This window comes from Numida meleagris, chromosome 1 (genome assembly GCF_002078875.1).
Source record: "Numida meleagris isolate 19003 breed g44 Domestic line chromosome 1, NumMel1.0, whole genome shotgun sequence".
Lineage (NCBI taxonomy): Eukaryota > Metazoa > Chordata > Aves > Galliformes > Numididae > Numida > Numida meleagris.
Genome location: NC_034409.1, coordinates 80,604,703 through 80,625,913, shown reverse-complemented (window position 1 = coordinate 80,625,913; position 21,211 = coordinate 80,604,703). Strand labels below are relative to the sequence as shown.

The following is a 21,211-nucleotide window of genomic DNA, read 5'->3' as shown; positions in this document are numbered from 1 at the left end:
ATTTTCTCACAATGTGCAAAACAAAGCAGTGCCCCCATTTTACAGACAGAACCAGAAAAGTCAAGTCTAACATTTCTGGAACAGCTCCCTGCTCTCAGTTACTCAGCTCAAGGCACACACACAGAATCTTGGTTAACAAAAAAGTTAACCAAGCTTCACCCAGAATTTCTTTACAGTCTATGAACAGAAGTGGGCATTTACACAAGAGTATTTGAGATTGCTTTCATTGTAATAGGGTGAATCACACCTCGAAGTACCTACTATTCTTCAGCTAACTGCAACTGAAGTTGAAATAAGGAGATAAGATGGAGGTATGTGTACCATATGCAACCAAACGCCAGAGAGATCATTTGACCTCATTTTCAGAAGCTCTGAGCATTTCTCACTCTTAATGAAACCCATAAAAACTACAAGTGCTTAGCCCTTACTTGAACCAAAGATGCTTAAAAGGGAGCTTTCCAGAGTTAAAGCACAATAACTAGGAGATCATGTTGTGAATTCATTAACAGTTTGTTAATTCAAAACATTAACACCATAAGCACAGAGTAGGAGCTTTACTACTTCTGCAGTCATTTTCTTTAGATGATATCATCTCTCCAGTTACACATAATACAATCTTCAGACTGAACATGAAGAGTGAAATATACGATGCTCTACTACAAACACCATCATTTTAACCACAATAGGACCTTTGGTTCTACCTGACCAGGAAAGCTTTCTGATTAGCTCTTCTATTTTGATAGCATGCATTATTATCTGCTCAGAGCACAGCCATTTTTCAGCAAGCAGGACTGTCCCTAAGTGAGATTCTACAGTTTTCAGAGAAGTTGTGTAGTTACCTTTCTTGCTCTTTGCAAGCATACTTTTTCTTCCTTTCCTCTTCAGTGAGAAGAAGAAATCTATCTCCATAGACAGAAAATTATGTATTGCTAGTGTCAACGGTTTACGGGCGTTCGGCCCGATTCCGTGACAAAGGGGACGGGGGATCCACGGGTCCACACCCCGTGAAAAGGAAAAAGGGAAAAAGGGTAAGGAGATGGCCCTGAGAGCAAAGAACAGCGGCAACAATCTGAGGAGAAACAAACTAATTTACTAAATAAAATATCGGAATGCAAAACAACACACTATAATACAATATAATTACAATTTAAGCTGATAAATCCAATACAGAGAGAGAGAATGTCCCAAAATCAAGGTAGGCCTTACTCTACTACCGACGATAAGACGGCTGGAGAGCGAGGTGCTGCCAAGACGAGAGACGGGCGGAAAAAAGGGACGAGGTCTCGTGATCTGCAAGTTTTTATACTGCGAGCTTTATCTTTTCCCTCCGGCTGGAAAATGGTAACAGAGGAGCAAAGTACCGTGGGGAATGTAGTAGTCCTTCTCTTCTGAGAACTAGGTATGTCCACTACATGATGTTATGATGTGGAATACCAATAACCGAAAATCACAAAACCATGACATGCTAGGATGGTCAGTATACACAATAGCCATTTAAACTGGCCTGGTAAATGAAAGCATTGAAATAGCTGCAACCAAAACAAGCAACAGAAAGTGGGAAAAGAAATGCATGATTACTTCAGCTAGTGGGGTACTGTTTGATATATCAACTGGAGCATTACATTGCACACAGAACACAAACTACAACTAGCAGTAACAATATTTTTGCATGACTTAATATCTGTTTAATAAATCCCAGGTACCTGTGATATACCAAATTAGAAAGAGTTTATATTAGCCTAGCTTCTGCCACAAAAAAGTCAGTTTTATCAATCAGTTGTTCAAATCCCACTGGCAAGAAGATTGGTCAGAAACACAAAATGGTCAATTCAGTCACGAACATGATTGATTTAAATTTACTCCCTACCTTACATGATGTCTTCATAGCTGCTGGTAGTGTATGTTAGAAATAGTAGAGATGAGGTAAACAAGATAATATAAATTAACAGAATCACCCTTCTTTCTTGTACAGCCACCCTGACCTTCAAGGATCAAGTTGCTACTCTAGGTAGTGAGGAAATGGCCACAAAGTAGTGGAGGCAAGGTCTCTGTGGCTGTCCTTTCCTTCCCCTTCACTAAGTGACTTTTCAGGGACTTTCCTGCATGTTAAGCATCTTTTTTGCATTGCTTAATATTGTTATTAATAATTCATATTTTTGTCTTTCTCCTCTCACTCTGACAACTTTTATTTTTAATCAATGGGCATGTGTCAAATTGCTTTGTTATTTATTTATAATGTAAGCTGACAAAAGAATGGGAAGTGTGGTATAAAGCTGAGAGAATGTTTCTCTCCTATGGCTGATATTCTCAGTAATAACTCTGTGTCTTGTTCTAATCAGTAGAGTCCAAAAACTAATTTTGTCACAAATAATGGAGGACATACTTAGCACAACTGTACAACTGCACGTCTCTCTTCTGTCTTCATGTTCACATACTGAAATAAAAGTTGAAAATGTAGTTTTGTTTGTATGCAAGTACATTTTCTTTGGGAAAGAAAAGGAGTAGAGCTCACAAAGATGTTACTAATGTACCAGACTAATGTATTACTCAGATCACTGTGTTCTGGTCCCCTAATATATCAACATTTTTTACAAGCTGTTTATGGCAGAAGTCAGTACCACTGTTTCCAGCTATCAAAAACCACACAAAGTCACTAACTTGCCAAAGACTAGAGAAAAAGTCACTAGCATAAAGTATGCTTCAAACAGCAGCCCACCTTGCCTCATAATGCATAAAACTGGGCAAACAAGTATTTCCTCACTGAAGGTGTGAAAAGAAACTCCTTGATTACAATTGGCTTTTACATCATGTGCTTGAGATTTGAGTCTTACATCCCTTTTATGCACATGTTTTACTTTGACTGTTTGAGAATTGACTTTGACTGACTTGAGAACTCATCTAGTTACTCCCTAGAATTCTTATTTTCCACAATAGCTTCACCAGCTGAATGCAACTCAGTGTTGTGACTGTTCTACTGTGTCCTGAGGCAGAAGTCAGCACTGTCTGGCTGAGGGAACAGTTTTGTGGAGCATGGGATTGTATTCATCTGCAGTGTTTGCATGCTGGACAGCACAGTGTCACACGGGGTAAGTCACTGTAAGATAAAGTTAAAACATAAAATGAAGAATAAAAGGATTAGTCACTTTTTTTTTTTTTTTAATGTATAGGATACTGTCCATTTAAAGGAGGACACAGACTGAGGTTGTCTCCTTAGACTCCTTCCTGAAAAGCTCCTTCTTCCCATTTTCTTATGGTTATCACCACTGTGTGTGTTGAGTGCTCAGTTGTGACTCTGTTTGAACTTCTTATTTCGAAGTCTACTGAGAGGTTTGGTGCAGTGGAGTAACATCCCTTCAGATCATATGCTGAGCACAATGTTGTATCAGCAGATACTAGGTCCAGCGATTATCTATTACAGCTCTGAAAGCCAAGCAAGTGACACAGAACAGCAAAAATCTCAAAGCTACCATATAGGCTGGCCAGCGAATTTAAGAAGGTGTGTCAAAGAAAGCAAAGTAAAGGATTATGTTGTTGGAGCTGTAGTTTGAGGAGGGAGAGAAGAATTTATTTTTAGAATAAACTGCCATAGTCTACATACACACATGGGCTTTTATTTTCAAGTTCGCTGGTATTTCATTCTGTTGTAATTAATCCACCATGGAAGGGAGAATAAAGAAGGAAGCATTTGCTTTGATGTCATCCTAGCTTTAATGCTTTCTTTGAGTGCCTTCTTCATCACACACATCATGCTGAGAATAAGCATGGCATTCAGAATGGTGATTCTCCTTCCCAGGATACAAACAATGTAAATACCTATCAGGAGTAAAGGGTAATGGGTAGTCAGATATCCTCCATCTTAAGCCTCCTTCTGATATAGTTACTGGTGAATCTAGACCTCATCATGACCACGGAAGTGGACAGTTCACATATTTCTGCCATCAACACCACTAGGAATTGAATTCCCCTTCTACAAAACAAGGGACAATTCAGACTCTAAGTGACAAAGAAATCCACAGACATTTAACATACAGAATCTAGATTATTTCAGAATTGGAGTGCATAGCCCAGGGAGAGGAACAGATCAGTCCAAATCTGGTGACACAGTTAAGGAATTAACTCCAAGAAACAAGCCTAAGACTTCAGACCTCAAAAGGCTAGACAGTGTTCCCCTCACATACCTTCCTCTCTCAGGAGAATCTCACAGAATTAGTCTTGTTTCCATTTGTGTCACAAGTCGGGAATGGCACAGGCAAGAGCAAAGGGTTCTTGTCCAGTATACTTCACAACTTTATGGATTTTACAAGGCCAGAGAGAAAACCCACTGGATGCAAAGACAAGCTGGGCTGCAAGACAATTAAAAGCACAGCAATTTTGAAATGCGGACAGCATTCTGGAAAGTACTAGCTCTCCTGGGATATGTAATAATGCCCATTTCTGTTCATTTACTTCCTGAATCTGATTCAAGAACACAAAAGTGAAGGTGGGTATGTGCAGGAGTGAGATTTTCACAATATTCAGTACTGGTATAGTTCACCTTAAGTGTATGGTAAGCCTCACACTGAGTTCAGTGGAATCAAATGAATGCAGTGCCGATTTCTGAAAAGCTTGTGCTAAAAACAAACATGCAAACAAAACTAAAATAATCATTTAGTGTCAGTGTATTCCTGATACTTATGGGTGGTCTTGTCTTTTCTCGCCATAAATTTTTAATTTCCTACCAGCTGAAGTTTCTCTTTTTCTTTTAGAGAATGCTTGACTTACAGATGTATTTATACAATGATATAAATGTACAGAAGCCGAGTGGAGGAAAGCAACTGCCACAGGTATTAGAGCTAACTGCTCAATGCACACTGGTACTTAAGTATCCATATAGTTACAATCTGCCACAATGCGAACACAGTTTAAAATGTTACTTGGTACCTGTTCAGTGTGAAATCCACTAGAGATGAAAAAGGCAGGCTTGACCTAGTGGAGAACTGACAGTAACCTAGAGTAACAGATTTGATGCCTTGGCTCTAGGGATGAGAGAGTCAAAACAACTGGATCATCTGAAGTATCACACATCCTGCAAGAGCAAGAATCAGCTTAAATTGAAAACAGGTGTGCATGCTTGCAAGACTACCGATTTTTGGAGTTGAACGAAGAGGAAAAGGTCAGGACATCTGTTTTTTCTTCCTCAATTGCCACTCATTTGGTGTGTGACCTGCTTAATTTCTCTGTGCCTCTATTTCCAAATTTCCAAATAGGAAATGCCATTATGCACAAACACCCTGAAATGGTGTAGTGTATTTTGATCAAGACCTTTTCAGATCTCCTGAAGAGGCACGCTATCTGGTGATTAGGTATTGTTCACAAAATAATTTGAGGTTTTCATGTAAAAAAAAAAAAGGTATTATTGCTGATGTGAAACCAGAGGAAGCTTATCTTTTTGCGTAGTCACTTTTCAAAACATTTACTTCTACTCTGCAAGCCAGCCTTATGCAGTACAAGCGTTCTGAAATTAAGTATACTAAGAGGCAAAGTCTCTGATTACATATACACCATGAGCAAATTTAATACTGCCTCATACACTGGGTAGACACTTTGACCTTCAAGAGATGTCAATCAAGACAGAATTTATCTCAGTACCTTTCTCTGCCAAAGTTTTCCGCAATCTCGCTCATGTGTTTTATAGTAATGCTTTCTTTTTCCCTGTTCATTAACTATTAAAATAAAATATTCACATGACAGATCTTTTTGCCTCAGTTTTCCCACAGCAATCATATTTCCTCACCCAAGAGGATGTCAGGAAGCTTCTTTAATTGTTTCTGAAACATTTACAGCTTTTCATGGAAAAGGTAAAGCATCTGTCTCCTAAAGGAGAAAAATCATTTCCAAACGGATGAAGTACCTCAGCTCCCCTCTGAAGCACACATGTATTTTTATTCTTCTCTCAGAAAGAATATGAGACACAGATGTTACAATCAGTTCATCAAGTTCACACCTACTAGCTAAAGAACAGAACTTCTGTCTTTCCCTCTTCAGTTGCAGTCTTCAACCTTAAAGCAGTGCTTCACTGTTGAAATACCTTTGGATTTGGTGACAGATCAGAGTGTATCTGAATTAAACCAGTCATCCCACAAGCAACAGGCTTGGCTCCATTTGGCTTTGTGTTCTCCCACCTCCAGAACATCTTGGTTATGACTGCTCTCTCCAAGTTCTTCATGCTTCCCTCTGGTCATCATCTGCAGCACCTGCAGCTCCCTCCATCCCCAGTGGCAGGGCACCCAGAACATGTGCTGAGAAGCACACCTGCCAGCTGCCAGGCCACTTTGGGAGAGTTGTCCCCCCTGCTGGCCGGACAACCCTTGCATGCATCTTGAGTGCATGCTGCAGGCTCTCCTGGAGGGCAGGAGGAACTTTTGCCTCCTCCTCACTTCTGATTGTCACAAAACTGGTAGGGATTCAGTCTCCTTGTAGCCTCTATCCTTCTGTCAAACATGCTTAAAACCAGATGGTTTGAAGTTAATAAAGGAGGATAGTGGTGGCTTCAAAACACGGTATCTTCTCATATCAGTGACTTAGCAGTGTAAACACTCCTGTCACCTCACTTGTATTTTTCTGGACTCATGAACCGTCGTTCAGAGTTGTTGCATTCCACCGTGGCCATCCCATGTAAAACAGAAGCTTGCTTACAGCAGAGAGAAATTACCTCATGGCAGCTCACTTGTGCTCATCTTACATGAGAGTTGCTTTCACTTTTTTAAAAACAAAAATTTCTTTTAAAAGCTGAGTGGACAAGGAATGGAAATTTCCAAAAAGGTTGTAGGATTTCTAAAGAAAAAAGCCTAAGGTAAATGCATCAGCAGTTGATGCTAACAGTTGAACATACTAAAAAAGAAAACAAACAAAAAAAAAGACCTTGAACTTTAAAATATACCACACACTATGAGGGATGGCTACCACTAATTTAGAGATCATATTGTCTCTTTCCAGAGGGTACATTTATTTTCTTCTTTTTTATGTACATTCCAGGACAGTAGCTGTATTTTAACACCAGGTTAAACTGTTACTATGAAAACAACAGGTTAGGAATGAGCTCCACAGGTGTGCACTGAAAATGTCCTCTGCTGTGAACTGAAAAAAACAGGGGCTGATGCTCAGAAGAGATTAGGGACATCTCAGGAGCAGATAAAGGAAAAACAGCAGAAAGCTATGTTCTCACAACAGGAAGCTGTGGGAGGCTTGGGGAGGATACCGAGTCACTGTTTGCTAAGGACTTGAATTAATGTACTACGGCTCTGTAATGATCAACTCCAGTGAACAAATCCAGACTGGGATCCTCTGAAGGAATGAATTGCATCGGCTTACAAGCTTGATACCTAGAAGATATCATGTGAATAGTACTCTGCCTTCATAATACAGGTCCCGAAGTCCTTCCTCCTATGTGCAAACCAGACAAATTGTATGTAAAATAAAGATCTACCAGGTTTCACTCATTCTGGCTGAGATTTCCTTGTCTAATTACAGCCCCGCAGTGACCCACCGTAGTACAGACTCCCTGAACAGCAGAGTGCTTCAGTTCCTCACCCATCCTGTGGTCCTTGTGCCAGGCATAGCTTGACAGCTTGTTCTCCTGTCTGCTAAGCATATTGCTTGCATCCATTGCCCAGAGCATGAGGAAGCCATAGCCCTGTTCTGTGCTCAAATGACTCCATACTCAAAGTCCTTGCAAAAGCAGCACTCACTGTATCAGCATAAGGCTGTGGATCCTCAGCTGCCATGGAGCTGCTCACATCCTGACTCCTTGGCTATCCTGGCCCATGACCTAAATCATATAATATTCTTTTAACCCCTCTACAATGAGACACCAATGCATAGGTCTCATGCTTTGAGCCTGAAAACAAACAGTACATTTGGGGAGCCTTGGATTTATTTCAAAATAGATGAAGTCCTTTTCCAAAAGAAACAGGAACATTAAAGCCTTTGTAATGGAAACAGTGAGACACGAACTTCAGACTGATCAAGCTGAAGCAATCTTCAAGGCAATCTTTAGTCACAAACGAGCAATATTTTCACTCCCCTCCCCTTAGCAGACCCCTGTGATATATTTTATTTCCTCTGCAACTGGCATCAACTCATTTTCCAAAGTCAAATACATCTACCTTCCCTGCTTCTCTCTCTTGGGACTCTTTGAAAGAGAAGGAAAACATCAAGACTAGACTGTGCTGTGGGATTTAACATGTCAGGAGAGAAACAACAAAGAACACAATTACAGGAATGATATATAACACAAAATAAACTTGGAAAAGAGTGAGGAAAAAACAGCACAGCTGAATCATCTAAGCTATAGCAGCAGAGATCCTTGCATAAATTCCCCCTATAATTTGCCCCATCACAATCACTTGGTTTAGGATTCAGCTGTACTCCGATTCACCACTGCCTATCATTCACATTCATAAAACCATTGCTGCTTTGAGCTATACCGCTTGATCATGAAAAGATTTCCTTCCCCGTCTGTCTGCCAGCACGAAAATCCCAGGTAAGTCTGCCACATGGTATCACCTCCTCACAGCACTTAGAGCTGTGAGCTGTGCCCAACCACCATTTATCCATCTCCCTTCAAGTGCTGTGTTGTGAGGACTGACTCACTTCACTGTGTCCTTTACTTCTAAGAGCACTGAGTAGTTTTTCCTTGGTAGTAGCATCCATTTTGTCTACCTGATTTCCGCTTTTCTTGGAATTTCACGAGGTCACATCGATTCTTTGTCACAGGAGAGTACATGTACAGGTACAAGGGGAAAAATCAGTGTCAAAAGAATAAATGACTTCATCGAAGGACACTATCGCTGCCTGGCATCTATTTACATCTCAGATGACATCACATAATGCTGTCAAAATTCAAGCAGTTTTGGACAGTAGCACTCATTCTGTCAACAATGTCTCCCTAATAGGATGTTTGTGACATCTCTCTGAGTTTCTTGCATCACTTATACAACATTCTGAGTACAATACAAAATGTATCCATTCTTCTGCTGTTTTTCAAAGCTCCTGCCTGTCACTGGCCACCTTTCACTTCCAAGGTTAAAGAATCTTGCTGGAACTTATGTCAGCTTGAATTTTCTGTTACTCCACAGTGAAGGGATTGCATAGTAACACAAGCAGTGCTTTAAATATGCAGAGAAGAAGTAACACCTTTGTAATGAAAAGGTGAGCCTTCTAGAGAGAGGGGTCACTCTCCAGTAGCAATGTGCAAAGAAATGCTAAAGCCTCATTACTACTCACAGCTATAGGGAGATCTCCTTCAGCTCAGTCGATAATTGTGTGGAACCAAAGGACCGGGACCACGAAGGTAATTTGTCTGAAAATAGGAACAGGAGAAAAATCTTTTCTCTAACAGTTTCATATATTCGTAGTTGGCTATAGTACTCTCTGGTCAACACTCCCACCTTCTACACAAAAGCAGAAAAAATCTCCCCATTACTTTCTTTTCTATCAACTGCTCAGTAAGTTTTCATTTTAACTTTTCAGAATGTTTTATACATATTATAACTTGTTTTTCCAACTTTTATAAACTTTGTTCCAACCTGAGGACTAATGGAAAAATCCTTTTATGGAAAAACTGTGAATATGACATAACAGATTTTGTAACTCTAGGAAAAACTTCTGTATCAGATAATTTATCTGTAATACTCTCTCATACCTGTATTCACTGCTTTTTAAAATGTGATTGGAATTAGTGTGAATTTTTTTCCTAATAGACCAAATATAGAAACACTTCCACTGCAATCTAAACTTTAAAGACTTCAATGCCTGGGCAGTAAGGACCATGCTCATTATTTGCCCTTTCCTAATTTCTCATTACTAGCTAAAATTCTAAATAGTTATCCTCATGGTTTCCCTCACCTTAATTTTTGCCATGAATTAAAAGACCTTATTTTCCAGTACTCATACCTGAAAGTTAGTAGTTAAGATCTCTATCTTTTCCTCCACAAGCAACGTAAGAGTAATTTTGTCATCTTGTATAAACTACTTGCTGATGCAATGACAACTCTACTGATTTCTTAGGAAAAGCAACATCACTTCAAAGTCCTCCGATGTCCCAAGACTGAAAGTGTTTAAAGTCACCTGGCAATGAAGGGCTCCCAGTCCTGCATTATGGCACTGATTCAGTAAGCATATGCCACAGATTTCAGTTGGACAGCTCAAGCTTAAAATCACAAAATTAAAGCCTAACAACTTTATTAATGATATTATTAGTAACAAAGCATTTAGATTCCTCAGCCATTTTCATTCAAAATTGGAATTTTTGGTAGTATGAACAAAAATGCAAATAAACATCATCTGAAGTTATCAATAGCTCAGAGAAGTCCAGTATTGTCAAACTATGAGGAACTGAGAAAGTGCAGACATAGCTCCTTAACCACTGCTGTGATGGCTATATTTCTTGATGATCCCATATTAAACCTGTAAGACAGGGGGGAGAGGACTAGAAAGAGGTACTGGTAGTGGAGTGACTTTTCCTAATGACCTACACGTGTTGTTTTGCTTGACACATTAAACACATTTTGGAAACACGTGTTGAGTCACTTCAGTATCTAGCATTTCAGCAGTAATATGCCTTTCCTTTTTTATCTTTTCCTATGCAAAGTTATGCTTTTGTGTGAGAAATAGACCTTAGGAGAGTTGTGCAAATTACTTGGCCGGTCAATGACCACAAGAATTCAGTGCAGTCTCAACCTTTCAGCACTCTGCTTTAGCCAAGAAACTTACCTTCTTAGCAATGGATTTCTACTTTTTGCATACAAATGTTGTCCCCGCATCATCTACAATAAATACAATTTTAAAATGTATGTGTTTGGACTCTTTGAGTTCAACCTATCACTGTTTCTCCTTTTTTCTGATTTTTATGGGAAATATGATTTCTTTGCACTGCAGAATCTGAATTGGTAGCCACACCTGTTAGCTCTGTGATATATCAGGGCTCTCTAGTCAGCCATCTGCTTTTTGAAACCTATGTTATCTCTTGGACAAGCAAGAAGGCACTGAAATACGTTTTATCACCTTCATGATGAACACGATCATTTATATCATAGTAAAACGTACGAGGTCAGTCAGAATTTTTAGTAAGGAAGAGAGGAAAAATAAATTCAGGTGAAAGACAGGAGGTGGCAAGAAGAGAATGGAAAAGGGGTGAATGAACTGAAAGGAATGGGAATAAAACTCACTTGCTTCTAGCCAGAGCCAACTTGATACGTTCTCCTAGGACCCAGGGACGTCTTAACACATATTTCTATAACATGCCTCTACATATCTGCAGAAATAAAAAGATAAAATTTGACAATCCAAACTGGAAAAAGCTTGATCCAGACATTTTAATGTGATTGCTGGTCTTGAATTAGTGCCTGAAATTCATCTCTTTCAAACAAATGAAGACTCTGCATGCCTTCCTAGGAACAGTCCCAGGCTTCGACTGTTTTCCAGGAAGGGTAGACCAATGCCTGATTCACACTTCCACTATATCACAACTGTGCTATTGTCTGGCATCCTCTCATCTCTTCCACGTCAGTTGCAGATGGTCTAGAAGCCACAGAACAAGCTGTACTTCCTTTTGATGTCAGCCATCGCTATCTTGTGGAATCCTTCCAGTTTACAATACACAAGGTACAATGATCCTTCTCCACAGATCTCTCTTTTGACTTTAAAAAACTTTTCACAGGATTCTGTAGTTAGCCTTTCCAAATATCGGAGATAAAATAATAACTTCCACTGCTTTCATCTCATAACGCGTGATGAGTTCACAGCACTCAGCTCAGACATAGGAAACAGAAATTTTGGGGATCACTCAGTGCCTCATGCAGACTGGTGCTCCAAAGGAAATTCTTTCAAGAATGCTATAAATGCTGGCACGTAAGTTAGTATTACGCCATCCCTCTGGATTTTGCATTCAACCCTGATCACCTTGCCTCAAAAATGATGTAAAAGAAACAAAAAAGGTTCAGAGAGTAAAAAGACTCATTAAAACCCCCAAGAGCTTTCCATATGCAAAAAGTTTAGAAACCGTCGAACTGATTTAGAAAATGAAAAAGACTGAACATAGGAGACGCGATATAAATGTAACTGCACAGAGAAAATAAAAAAAATCTGACCTCCCAAGAAAAGAGGGGACAGTCATTAAAACTAAAAGACAGAACATTAGAACCAATAAAAGGATTATTATTTTTTATGCACATACTATATAATTAACTTGTAGGACTCTGCACCAAGACATCACAAGGGCCAAGAGGTTTTGAGAGTTTAAAAAGGACTAATTATTGCCATAATAATAATAACAATAATAAAGAACCATTATAATAATGATAAACATAATTACAGAAATAATTGGCATAGTAGTCAATAAACAATACAATTGTGGTACAGTAAAGTGTTTTTAAACTTAAAATTGAAAACTGCCTGTGTTTGAAGACATAAGCCAACTTCAGTTTGATACATGCTAAGAAGAAACCGCCCCCGTGGGAAAGGTTAAATCACTATTACTCATCACCAGGCACTTAGCAATTTGTTCTTGAAGGACCAGATATTGGGTTCTGTAATGCTTACTGTGTGGCTTTCTAGAGTGGTGTCTGAAAGCTCATCAGTCAAATGTTCAGCTTGGATACCCCATACGATAGGGCTGGTACAACCAAAATCAAATCTCTTTAAAATAAACTACCTTCCTGCTCTTCATGGGTACACACTATTCTTATTTACTTGTGGAAAGTGAGATGGTTTTGGCTTTTTAATGCACATCATGAAGTGCAGGCAGAAAAGAAGAACAGTTTGTAGGCATGACAAAAAATGCTAATGATACTGTTTTGTTACTCAATGATTAAGATGTGAAAAAGAACTGTTTAAGACAGAGTATTCTTAACCATCTACAGATCTCCACAGGCTAACAGATCTTTTCACTACTATAAAATAAAGTTTGTATGTGGAATAAACAAAAATCAAATTCTCCATGAAGTTGAGCCAATCCACAGGTAGCCAAAAGAACCTGCTGTCTTATGGATTTCTGTTCATGTGGGGTCTCTGATGCATAATTTTGGGTAAAATTGTGAGGCAGTCTTTCCCTCAGTGGTGTCATTAAAAGAGTTTTTCTCCTTTAAAGAGCTGCCCACTTCTACAAAACACGTGGAAGCTTTGGTATCTTGGACACTTTTACCCATCAAAGTTGGCTGAAAGTGGCTATATTCAAAAAATCAAAGGAATCGGAGACAGGTATGCAAACAGAGGGGTTTCCAGAAATCTCATTTCCTTTGGAGCCACACCTAGGGAAGACATACAGATGAGGACAGTCTCTGAGAGTTACTCTGGAAAAGTTCTGTCCCTGCACAATCTCCCAAGCCCTCCTTTATGGAAATCAAACTGTATCAAAATACAAGCACACAGAGGCATGTTTCTGCTCCACACTCAATTGCTGTATAGATTTTCAAAGTAGAGGCACTTATAGAAAAGCCAGAACCCAATTAAACTAAATAAAATTGGACCCCTAAAAGCTTGTTTTGTTTTCATGTACATCGGCATATCTGAGCTGACACAAAAGCATACACTACAACCTAGAGCACTAACTCCACTTCCCTAAATTTCAGACAAAATATAGCTGTGAAACCAAAATACCAGCTCCTTGGAAACAGAAAAAAGCAGTATTTCGTCCATATGCAACGGTCAATCTAAAGCTTCAGAAGAAATATAGGCAGTAACGCACAGCCTTACCTGCACAAGCCTGTAATATCAGCCTTAGAGATTTTTTTTTTTTTGCATCTACTCTGTAACGATGCATTTTTAAAAATACAGTTCTAGTGCTCAGGAATGCCAAGAATTTAGGAAGAGAGCCACAGCTTAAGAGACCAATTATTTGCCAGTAAATACTCAATTTGCTTGTCCTGTGATTTTTCTTCTCCTAACTCGCCCTCTCCATAATCCGTCTCTTGCTGCGTCATGAGCACAAGAAATCTTTTCTTCATAACATAACACTTCAGTTAGCTATTTTGTTAGCATTAATTAAGAATTCCCTCTTCTGGTCATTTTCTATACTCTTACAAACAACACCTTGAGCCCCGGACATTAGAAGGCAGTGAGTCAGTGTGTGGGATTCAGCCACCGTTTATAAACACCTTCAACCACATTCACCCAGTTTACAATATTCAGGACATCTCAGCTGAATTACTGCTTTGTGTCCAGTTTGTATTCAGATGGGGGCCATATGTTCCTTCATGTATTAGAGCAGAGCTCATTAGCACTGCTGCAGTCAAGCCACAGCAAACATTTTTTCTATCTTGCCTCCATTTTAACCTGATTAAAAACATTTTCTCCAGGGTAGATTTCTGGAAAAGAACTACTCAAGTCAAACGTACTGTTAAAATGGATATGTGTAAATTTAAAATTACTTTTAAAATTAGTAGTTGCTTTTGCTGCAGAAGAACTCAGCTGCTCTTTAGGATTAAACTAATTACTAAAAGCACCTTTTAAAAGCATGGAAAAGCCTTCACAAAAACTGCTACAGTAACCACAAGAGCTAAATATTCAGTGAGCACCAAGACCTAGAAAAATTCCATATTCAAGCTCTCTCAAGGATTTAGGCACATAACCTATTTTTAAAGAGGGTACGCATCTGTGCAGGCAGCATCATACAACTAGATTAACACCTTGCAATAATGGGGAGAGTGGGCGTAGTTAAAAATCTGGATGTGCAAATTGTATTTCCTAAGAAATTTTGTGTAGGCAAGCCCCATTCTGCTCAATCAATAGTAGGCTGAGAAATACTATATTTGGCAAAAATTAATAAAATACAGAAGGAGTGACTTGAATCACCCACATTAATTGCTAAATGAAAATCCAGGTTCTGAAATACAAAACAAGAACACGCTTACAGGGAGCAGCAGAAAAAAAATGACCCACTTGGGACTGAATGGCACGAGAAAGATTCCATTTAAATCCATTTTAAGATAGAAATGGATCACCGTTCAAAGTCAGTTTGGGTCTGGTTACTTCTTACATGAGTGAAAACAATTGGTGGGCCAAAGACTGACGATTAACATCATGTCATGGACACTTTACTGCATTTAGAATTACCGCGTGCATTTTATATGATGCAGTGATATTGTAGAAAAACATTTTCCACATATTCTAGTCATAGGATGATAAAATGCAACAATAATTCCTTGCATACAAACATACACTCTAAAATATCACATTCTGAGCATGAACATCACCAGAGCTATCAAACATTCTTAATAAAATGCATTTATTTTGTGTGTATAATGCATTTATTTTGCATGTATCCTATGTATCAGATGTTAAAAAGCAACAAGTGAATAACGTGCTTAAGCAATCCAGACATCTCTGAGATTATTGTACACATATCTCAAAGTGCCATATGCCCAAATTGATTGTTATTTCATGTCAGAAATTATTTAACTTTCCTCTCCAAACCTACCTGCCTAACCATAACATAACAGAAGGAGATCTTTGAGTTCTGAAACCACCTTCTGCACACAAGACACCATTTAACAAAAGTGAAGTAGAAGCAAAGAAATAGCATGTGAAAGGAAAAAAATAAACATGCACACACACACAAAACACTAAAACCCCACTGCTCTGTTCTTCCCTAAGCCTGGCTTTCCTGTGAAAATTCTAAAAACATGGCATAAAATACGCCTGATGGTTAATACACCTAGGGGCCCTCAGGAGAACTTCTAGGTGTCCACTTAGGACCCATCACTTATCCATGGATATAAAAAAGACAGTTTTCCATGGTTTCAATAAGATGACAGTGGACTTGTGCTCCAATGGGAAAGTCTTGGAAAATACATTCAACTTTGGTTAAACAGAGTTACATACTAACTTCGTGCAAGATAAAGGGATGGTTTTTCCCTAGGCTTTAGCTTAAGCTGACAAACAAAGTAGTTCAGAATTAGATCTGGCTATTGTCTAGTATACGTTATGTATAATTTAAGGAGAGCAGAAAAGAATAGATGAGTCTTAGGAGGTACTTTCAGGTCAATTTTTTTTCAATATTTACAGGAGAATCTTAAAACAAAACTTTAAATCAACTTTAAACAAAATGAAAATACATTAGAGAAAATGAAAGTACATTACTGAAAACGAAAGTGACAAGTAGAATTCTGGTAAGGCTTAGAAGTGAGAAAATAAAAAGCATGAAGAAAAATAAATTTGATTTTTATAAACAACTGTAAGCAATCAGAGTTTGTTGTAATATTCTGTAATAAATAATTCTTTCTGAAAAAAATGGATAAGGATTTCCTAATTTTTGTTGTCTTAAAGTACGCATTTTCACTTTAATACACTAATTTGTCTTTGAGCAGCAGAGCTTTTGAAAGGAGAGCTGACACACTTAATAGGGACAACTGGGTTAAATGGGAATTTACTGGATCAAGTCAGAACATAACAAATTCTTACTTATCCAGTGTAATTAATGTAAAATTATACTCTTCTCAACAGGGACTGCATGGTAAAAGGGATATCTGGTTTGCTTCGGAGGTGCCCCCATTAAATGGATTTTTGAAGGCTCAAAGCAATCAGCTAGCAGAGCCAGACACTATCCTCAGGTAACCTCGTGCAGTTGCCTTGAGTGCAAAACGCTGTCACTTCTCAGACTTCACACACTGTGATCTGCTTCCTTCCTTCACAGCTGTCCCCCAGGGGATGACAGCGGAGCACAGCCACCCCTCCTCGCTGCCTGGCACCATGCTTCAGCAGCAGGGCTCCGTGCGGCCTTGCCTCTTAATGGGTGCTTTTTGGCAAGAAACCATTCCTGAATTTGGAATGGGCAGAAAAATGGATACGTGATCACTGTAACTTTTTAAATGCACTACTAGATTTCTCTCTAGTGGAAGCTCCTATTTGCTTTCAGTTTCAAAGGTACTTTAATTTTCAGAAACTAGACAGACTTCCTCTGGTGGTTTCTTGCAAGAAACATCTCTCTCAGCACACCTTGGTGCTTTCTGGGGGGCCACAAAGGCCGGTGGTACCAGCGCCTCCAACCCACCTCCTCACAGTCCTGGCTCTCAGCACTACACACAGTGGGTCACTGCCACACGCCAGCTACAGCCGAGCACTTCTGACTGCTACAAAAGAGTAAAGCAGAACTCAAAATAGGAAACTTAAAGAAAACGCTAATTTTGAGGAAAAGATTAACACATCCAGTAAATGCCACCCATGTTTAAGTATGCTAAGTGAGTAACAAAGGATTCTGCAGGTCCAGGACAGTTAAAATTCAGGTGCTGCATGCTATGCCTTCATCCAGTAAATTCCTACTGAAATCCACAGGCCAGCTGCTGACCCTGACACAAACCTGAGCTCCTTCTGTCAGAATCCACTGCTACCAACACCAAATTTACAAAGGTGGGCCTGTCAGCAGCCCAGCCTGAGGAGGGAGAGATTCAGGAGGGCCTTCAGCTAGTCATTGAGAAGGAGAAGTCACTTGGGCATTCTACACCGTTACATCAAGTGGCAAAGGAATATGGGGCCTTGGTGAAGCAGCTGTATCTGTGAATTGGCTGTTTTTTGTGAGGTTTCCCATTTACCTCTGCTGAAAGTTGCTGGCGAAGAGCTGGCTGGGTGTTTGGTAGAAGCCTCTTTCTGAAGGGATTTTAACCAATTGTCCAGATGCTCAGTTTATGTTATTGATGCACAATTCCAGCTCTGATCTTTTTTTTTTTCTTTCAGTTTTTTACATTTTTACTTACAGCTCATGTATTGCACTTATTTTCAGCTCAGGTTTAAAAATTCACCAGAAAAAAAAAACAAAACAAAACATAATACATTATCCTATCAGACTAATAACACAGCTTACATGCCCTTTAAATCAGAATTGCTTTCCCCCAGCAAATGGTGGATAAAATTGTTCTAGACTGCAGCAGATGGAACTGGAAACCTTTTCTTCCTGTTTATATCTGGGGCACATATGATCAGCCTATGTGGATAAGGCTCCAGCAAAACATTTCAAAAAGAAGTGTATCAGGAACACGAGCATTTGCAGAAAATAAATAATGAAAAAATGCTACGTTAGAGCTCTAAAAGAACTCCTTCCTCCCTGCAAAGGGGATCAAAAACTCCAAAGTACTAAGTCAGGTCGGGCAAGATTGCTCTCAAGCATGAGAGGAGCATGCAGAAATCTCTTGCATGTCAACAGCCCTATTCAACAGCTGGGGAAACAGTGGAGGGAGAAGTAGAGGTTTCCTAAAGCAGCTGCTGACAAGGTACACTCAGGAATGAGCACAGAGGCCCCATGTGAGTGTCTTCAAGCACAGCAGATTTCCAGGACTGGGCACTGGGAGAAAAACATCCTCACTCAGGGCACAGGCTGGGAAGCTGACCAACACATGCATTCTCTGGGGCTTATTATCAATTTCCAAGAGCAGGTTTATCTTCAAAGGACCTATGCAGCAAGGAAATAGCAACCCCTTGCCCTTTGCAGCTGGGGAACATAGGCACAGACATATTGACTTTTCCAAGGTTATAGAGCCAGAAACGAGAAAAGCACCAGATTTCTCTTGGTCTGCTGATCAGAGCCTTTAAAACACCAAACAATCCTCCCTCCAGCTCCAAGGCCACAGAGACTCCCGCTTAGTACTTTCAGAGGGCATAATCTGGACATAAGTGAGGATGTGCAAGACAGGATGAAAAAAAAAAAAACAGCTCTTGTTTGATCTTCACAGGAAACCTTAGCCCTGAAGTAACCTTGAGGTAACAGGAATAATGAAAAACATGATTTCTACTTGTGAGTTTAACACATGAGGTTTGAGGGTCATCAAAGCGATTTTGTCTCTCAAGTGAGAAAGGGTGTTTTTACAGTACACTTTCAGTAGTGGTTTTAAAATCTCTCTATAAAGATGGATACAAGCAGTTTGTTTATTAGGTTAGAAATTACAGAGGAAAAAAAAAAGCATCCTTGGCTTAATTACTCTTAACATTTTATTCGCTTAATCAGAAGAAAGAAAAAAATTAGCTTGACTTTTTTGACAGCAAAGTCAAACCAACTGGAAAATTCACCTCCTACAAGAAACGTTGAAAGGGAAAACTCTGGATAACAACATGTTAGTGAAATGCTTTCAAATGCAGACGTAGCTGTACTGTAATGCAATCTTATATTCTCTTTGACCCCTCACCCCGCATTCTGTGTCCCCCCTCCAATACACAGGTAAAACTGTTGGATTCAAGTATTGTTTTTCATCTTCTCCTCTCACATAGGAAAGGGCACTGCAAAGGACACAGATGCACAAAATCAGGTGCCTGTGAATTTACTTTGCAGACTACCTGCTTTCATAAAAATATGAAAGAAGTTAATGGTGAGGTCAGAGAGTATTGACTATTTATTTGACATTGCTTTGTTTCCTTCCTTAATGAATGTTGCTAAAACAAATGAGTACTCTTAAATTCACCTCAGAAATAGGGATTATTGGGGATCACTGATAGTTTTTTTCAAATTATTGGAGTCAGCAGCAATGCTGGGAATGGACCAGAGCTGCCAGGCTCTCATTTTGTGTCTCTGTCTCTGCTCCGGGGCCCCAGATCTTCTCCAGCTCCTGGGAAATACTGACTTTTATATCTACAGATCAAAGGGGCAGTATTTATTCTCTGAGGACATAAAGTCCTAAAACCAGTGAAAACTAAATGTTCTTAAGTTGTTCACTGTAGGGGACTTGGAAAAGAGACTTTGTTTTGCACCATTTATAGTGCTCTGTGACCAAAAAATTTTAGAGAATGCAGAAAGATGCATACTTACATTTAGGTTTGAAATGACTGTTCCAGGCCTCATCCTAACATAATATTTTACAGGCAAATAATAAAATGGATATAGACGATCTTTCACAACAAGCTTCCAGCTTTATTTGGTTCTATTTAATCATGTATTTTGCTGAGGCCAACTGCATTCTCTCTGGTCTCTTAGACAGTGGGTTTCATGCATTCTTGCATATATTTGAACTTTTGATCATTTTCCAAAAATTCACTGCTAGTATCCTAGGCAGCCATCACTGGGTAGTGATATGGGTCATTCTAGTTCAGAATAAAAAGGAGATGAGTGTGACTGATCCTTTTTCTCAAGGCCAAATCTCATAACAAATCATCTGGAAAACTGCCAGTGACTTCAATGAGACCAGAAACTGTCCCTACTGCTATCTAAAAAACTTCATCTTCCTTATGAGAAAAGCAAGGTGCAAATTCTCTAGTCAGACTAGATTCATTCTCCTACAGACTGGGAGCAGAAGAATCAGATGAAAGAACAAAGAAAAGGACAGCAGTCTTTACTGTTGTCTGTACGTTACTGCTCACTGAATTCCAAAATAGATGGAAGGAAAGCATGGAAATGCGAATAGCATTGCTTCAGTTCTTTCTGAGCAGAAGTGGAAATGTTGCTTTTTATTTTTTATTTTTTAAACAGTGCAATTTAGAACACTTTTTGCTTGTTTATTGAATTACATAATACAGGGTTGTTTCTGTCTTAATCCTTCAGACTTTGTTCCCAGCAGAGAATGAATGGAAGAAAATGAAGCTGGAATATAAACTACTTATGAAGTACCTTTTGCCAGAAAATAAAAGGACAAAGAAAAAAAGAAACCAACATGATTCTGCTCTCTTTTTATTATTTTATGTCCATGCTTTGGAAAAGAAAAATCAGTACATCTACATGTGTATGCATGTGCATGTACATATGTTGGATTTACTGGAATAGCAAGAAGGAAAATGAGTTGATCTTAAAAGAATCGAAGAATCTGGGACTTGAATTCTCTGACTTCAGCAGCGTTGCAAAGACTTGGACTGTGACAGATACTGGCATATTGTCTTGCTGTGAATGAGAGCTCCACTCTGAAGCGTCTCTGTTCCTAAACAGCAAAACGCACTACTCACGAGGCACATCTGAAGACTTGGGATTTGATTTGTTATTCTTGACCTCTTCCTTTCCAGTGTGCATTGCTTACCCTGTCAAATGCCTGGCCTGTTACTGACCTTTAATTTCACAATAGGTTCATGTTGACAAATCACTCTGAAATGAGATCAACACAGATATGTAACTCATGCTATGATAGAAACAGAAAGGAGATTTCAAAAGCTGGTGAGCACAGGTGATAAGCAGAAGTCATTATGTATAAGGGGAGCTGCACATTCAACCGTTTGCATCTTGGGCTGTCATACTCAAGTACTGTATTATAATGCTAAAGCACCTTTTTTT

The 21,211-nt window shown here is 39.2% G+C and overlaps 1 protein-coding gene across 26 annotated transcripts in view; it reads right to left on the bottom strand.

Annotated features, from left to right (window-relative positions):
- The window catches only part of ZBTB20 (zinc finger and BTB domain containing 20), a 470,842-nt gene that overhangs the window by 297,234 nt on the left and 152,397 nt on the right, over nt 1-21,211 (bottom strand). For 21 of the 26 annotated variants that reach the window (XR_002439293.1, XR_002439294.1, XR_002439295.1 and 18 more), the window contains 2 exons: nt 11,208-11,293; nt 9,265-9,340 (listed from right to left, as the gene is read on the bottom strand). The exons of 1 other annotated variant lie outside the window; for it this stretch is intronic. The gene's annotated coding sequence lies outside the window, so the exon portion shown is untranslated. Of the gene's footprint in view, nt 1-1,348; nt 3,095-3,589; nt 3,814-4,178; nt 4,344-6,964; nt 7,362-9,264; nt 9,341-11,207; nt 11,294-21,211 lie in introns of those variants that run through there. 4 more of the 26 variants (XR_002439304.1, XR_002439299.1, XM_021398396.1 and 1 more) reach the window with 4 other exon arrangements.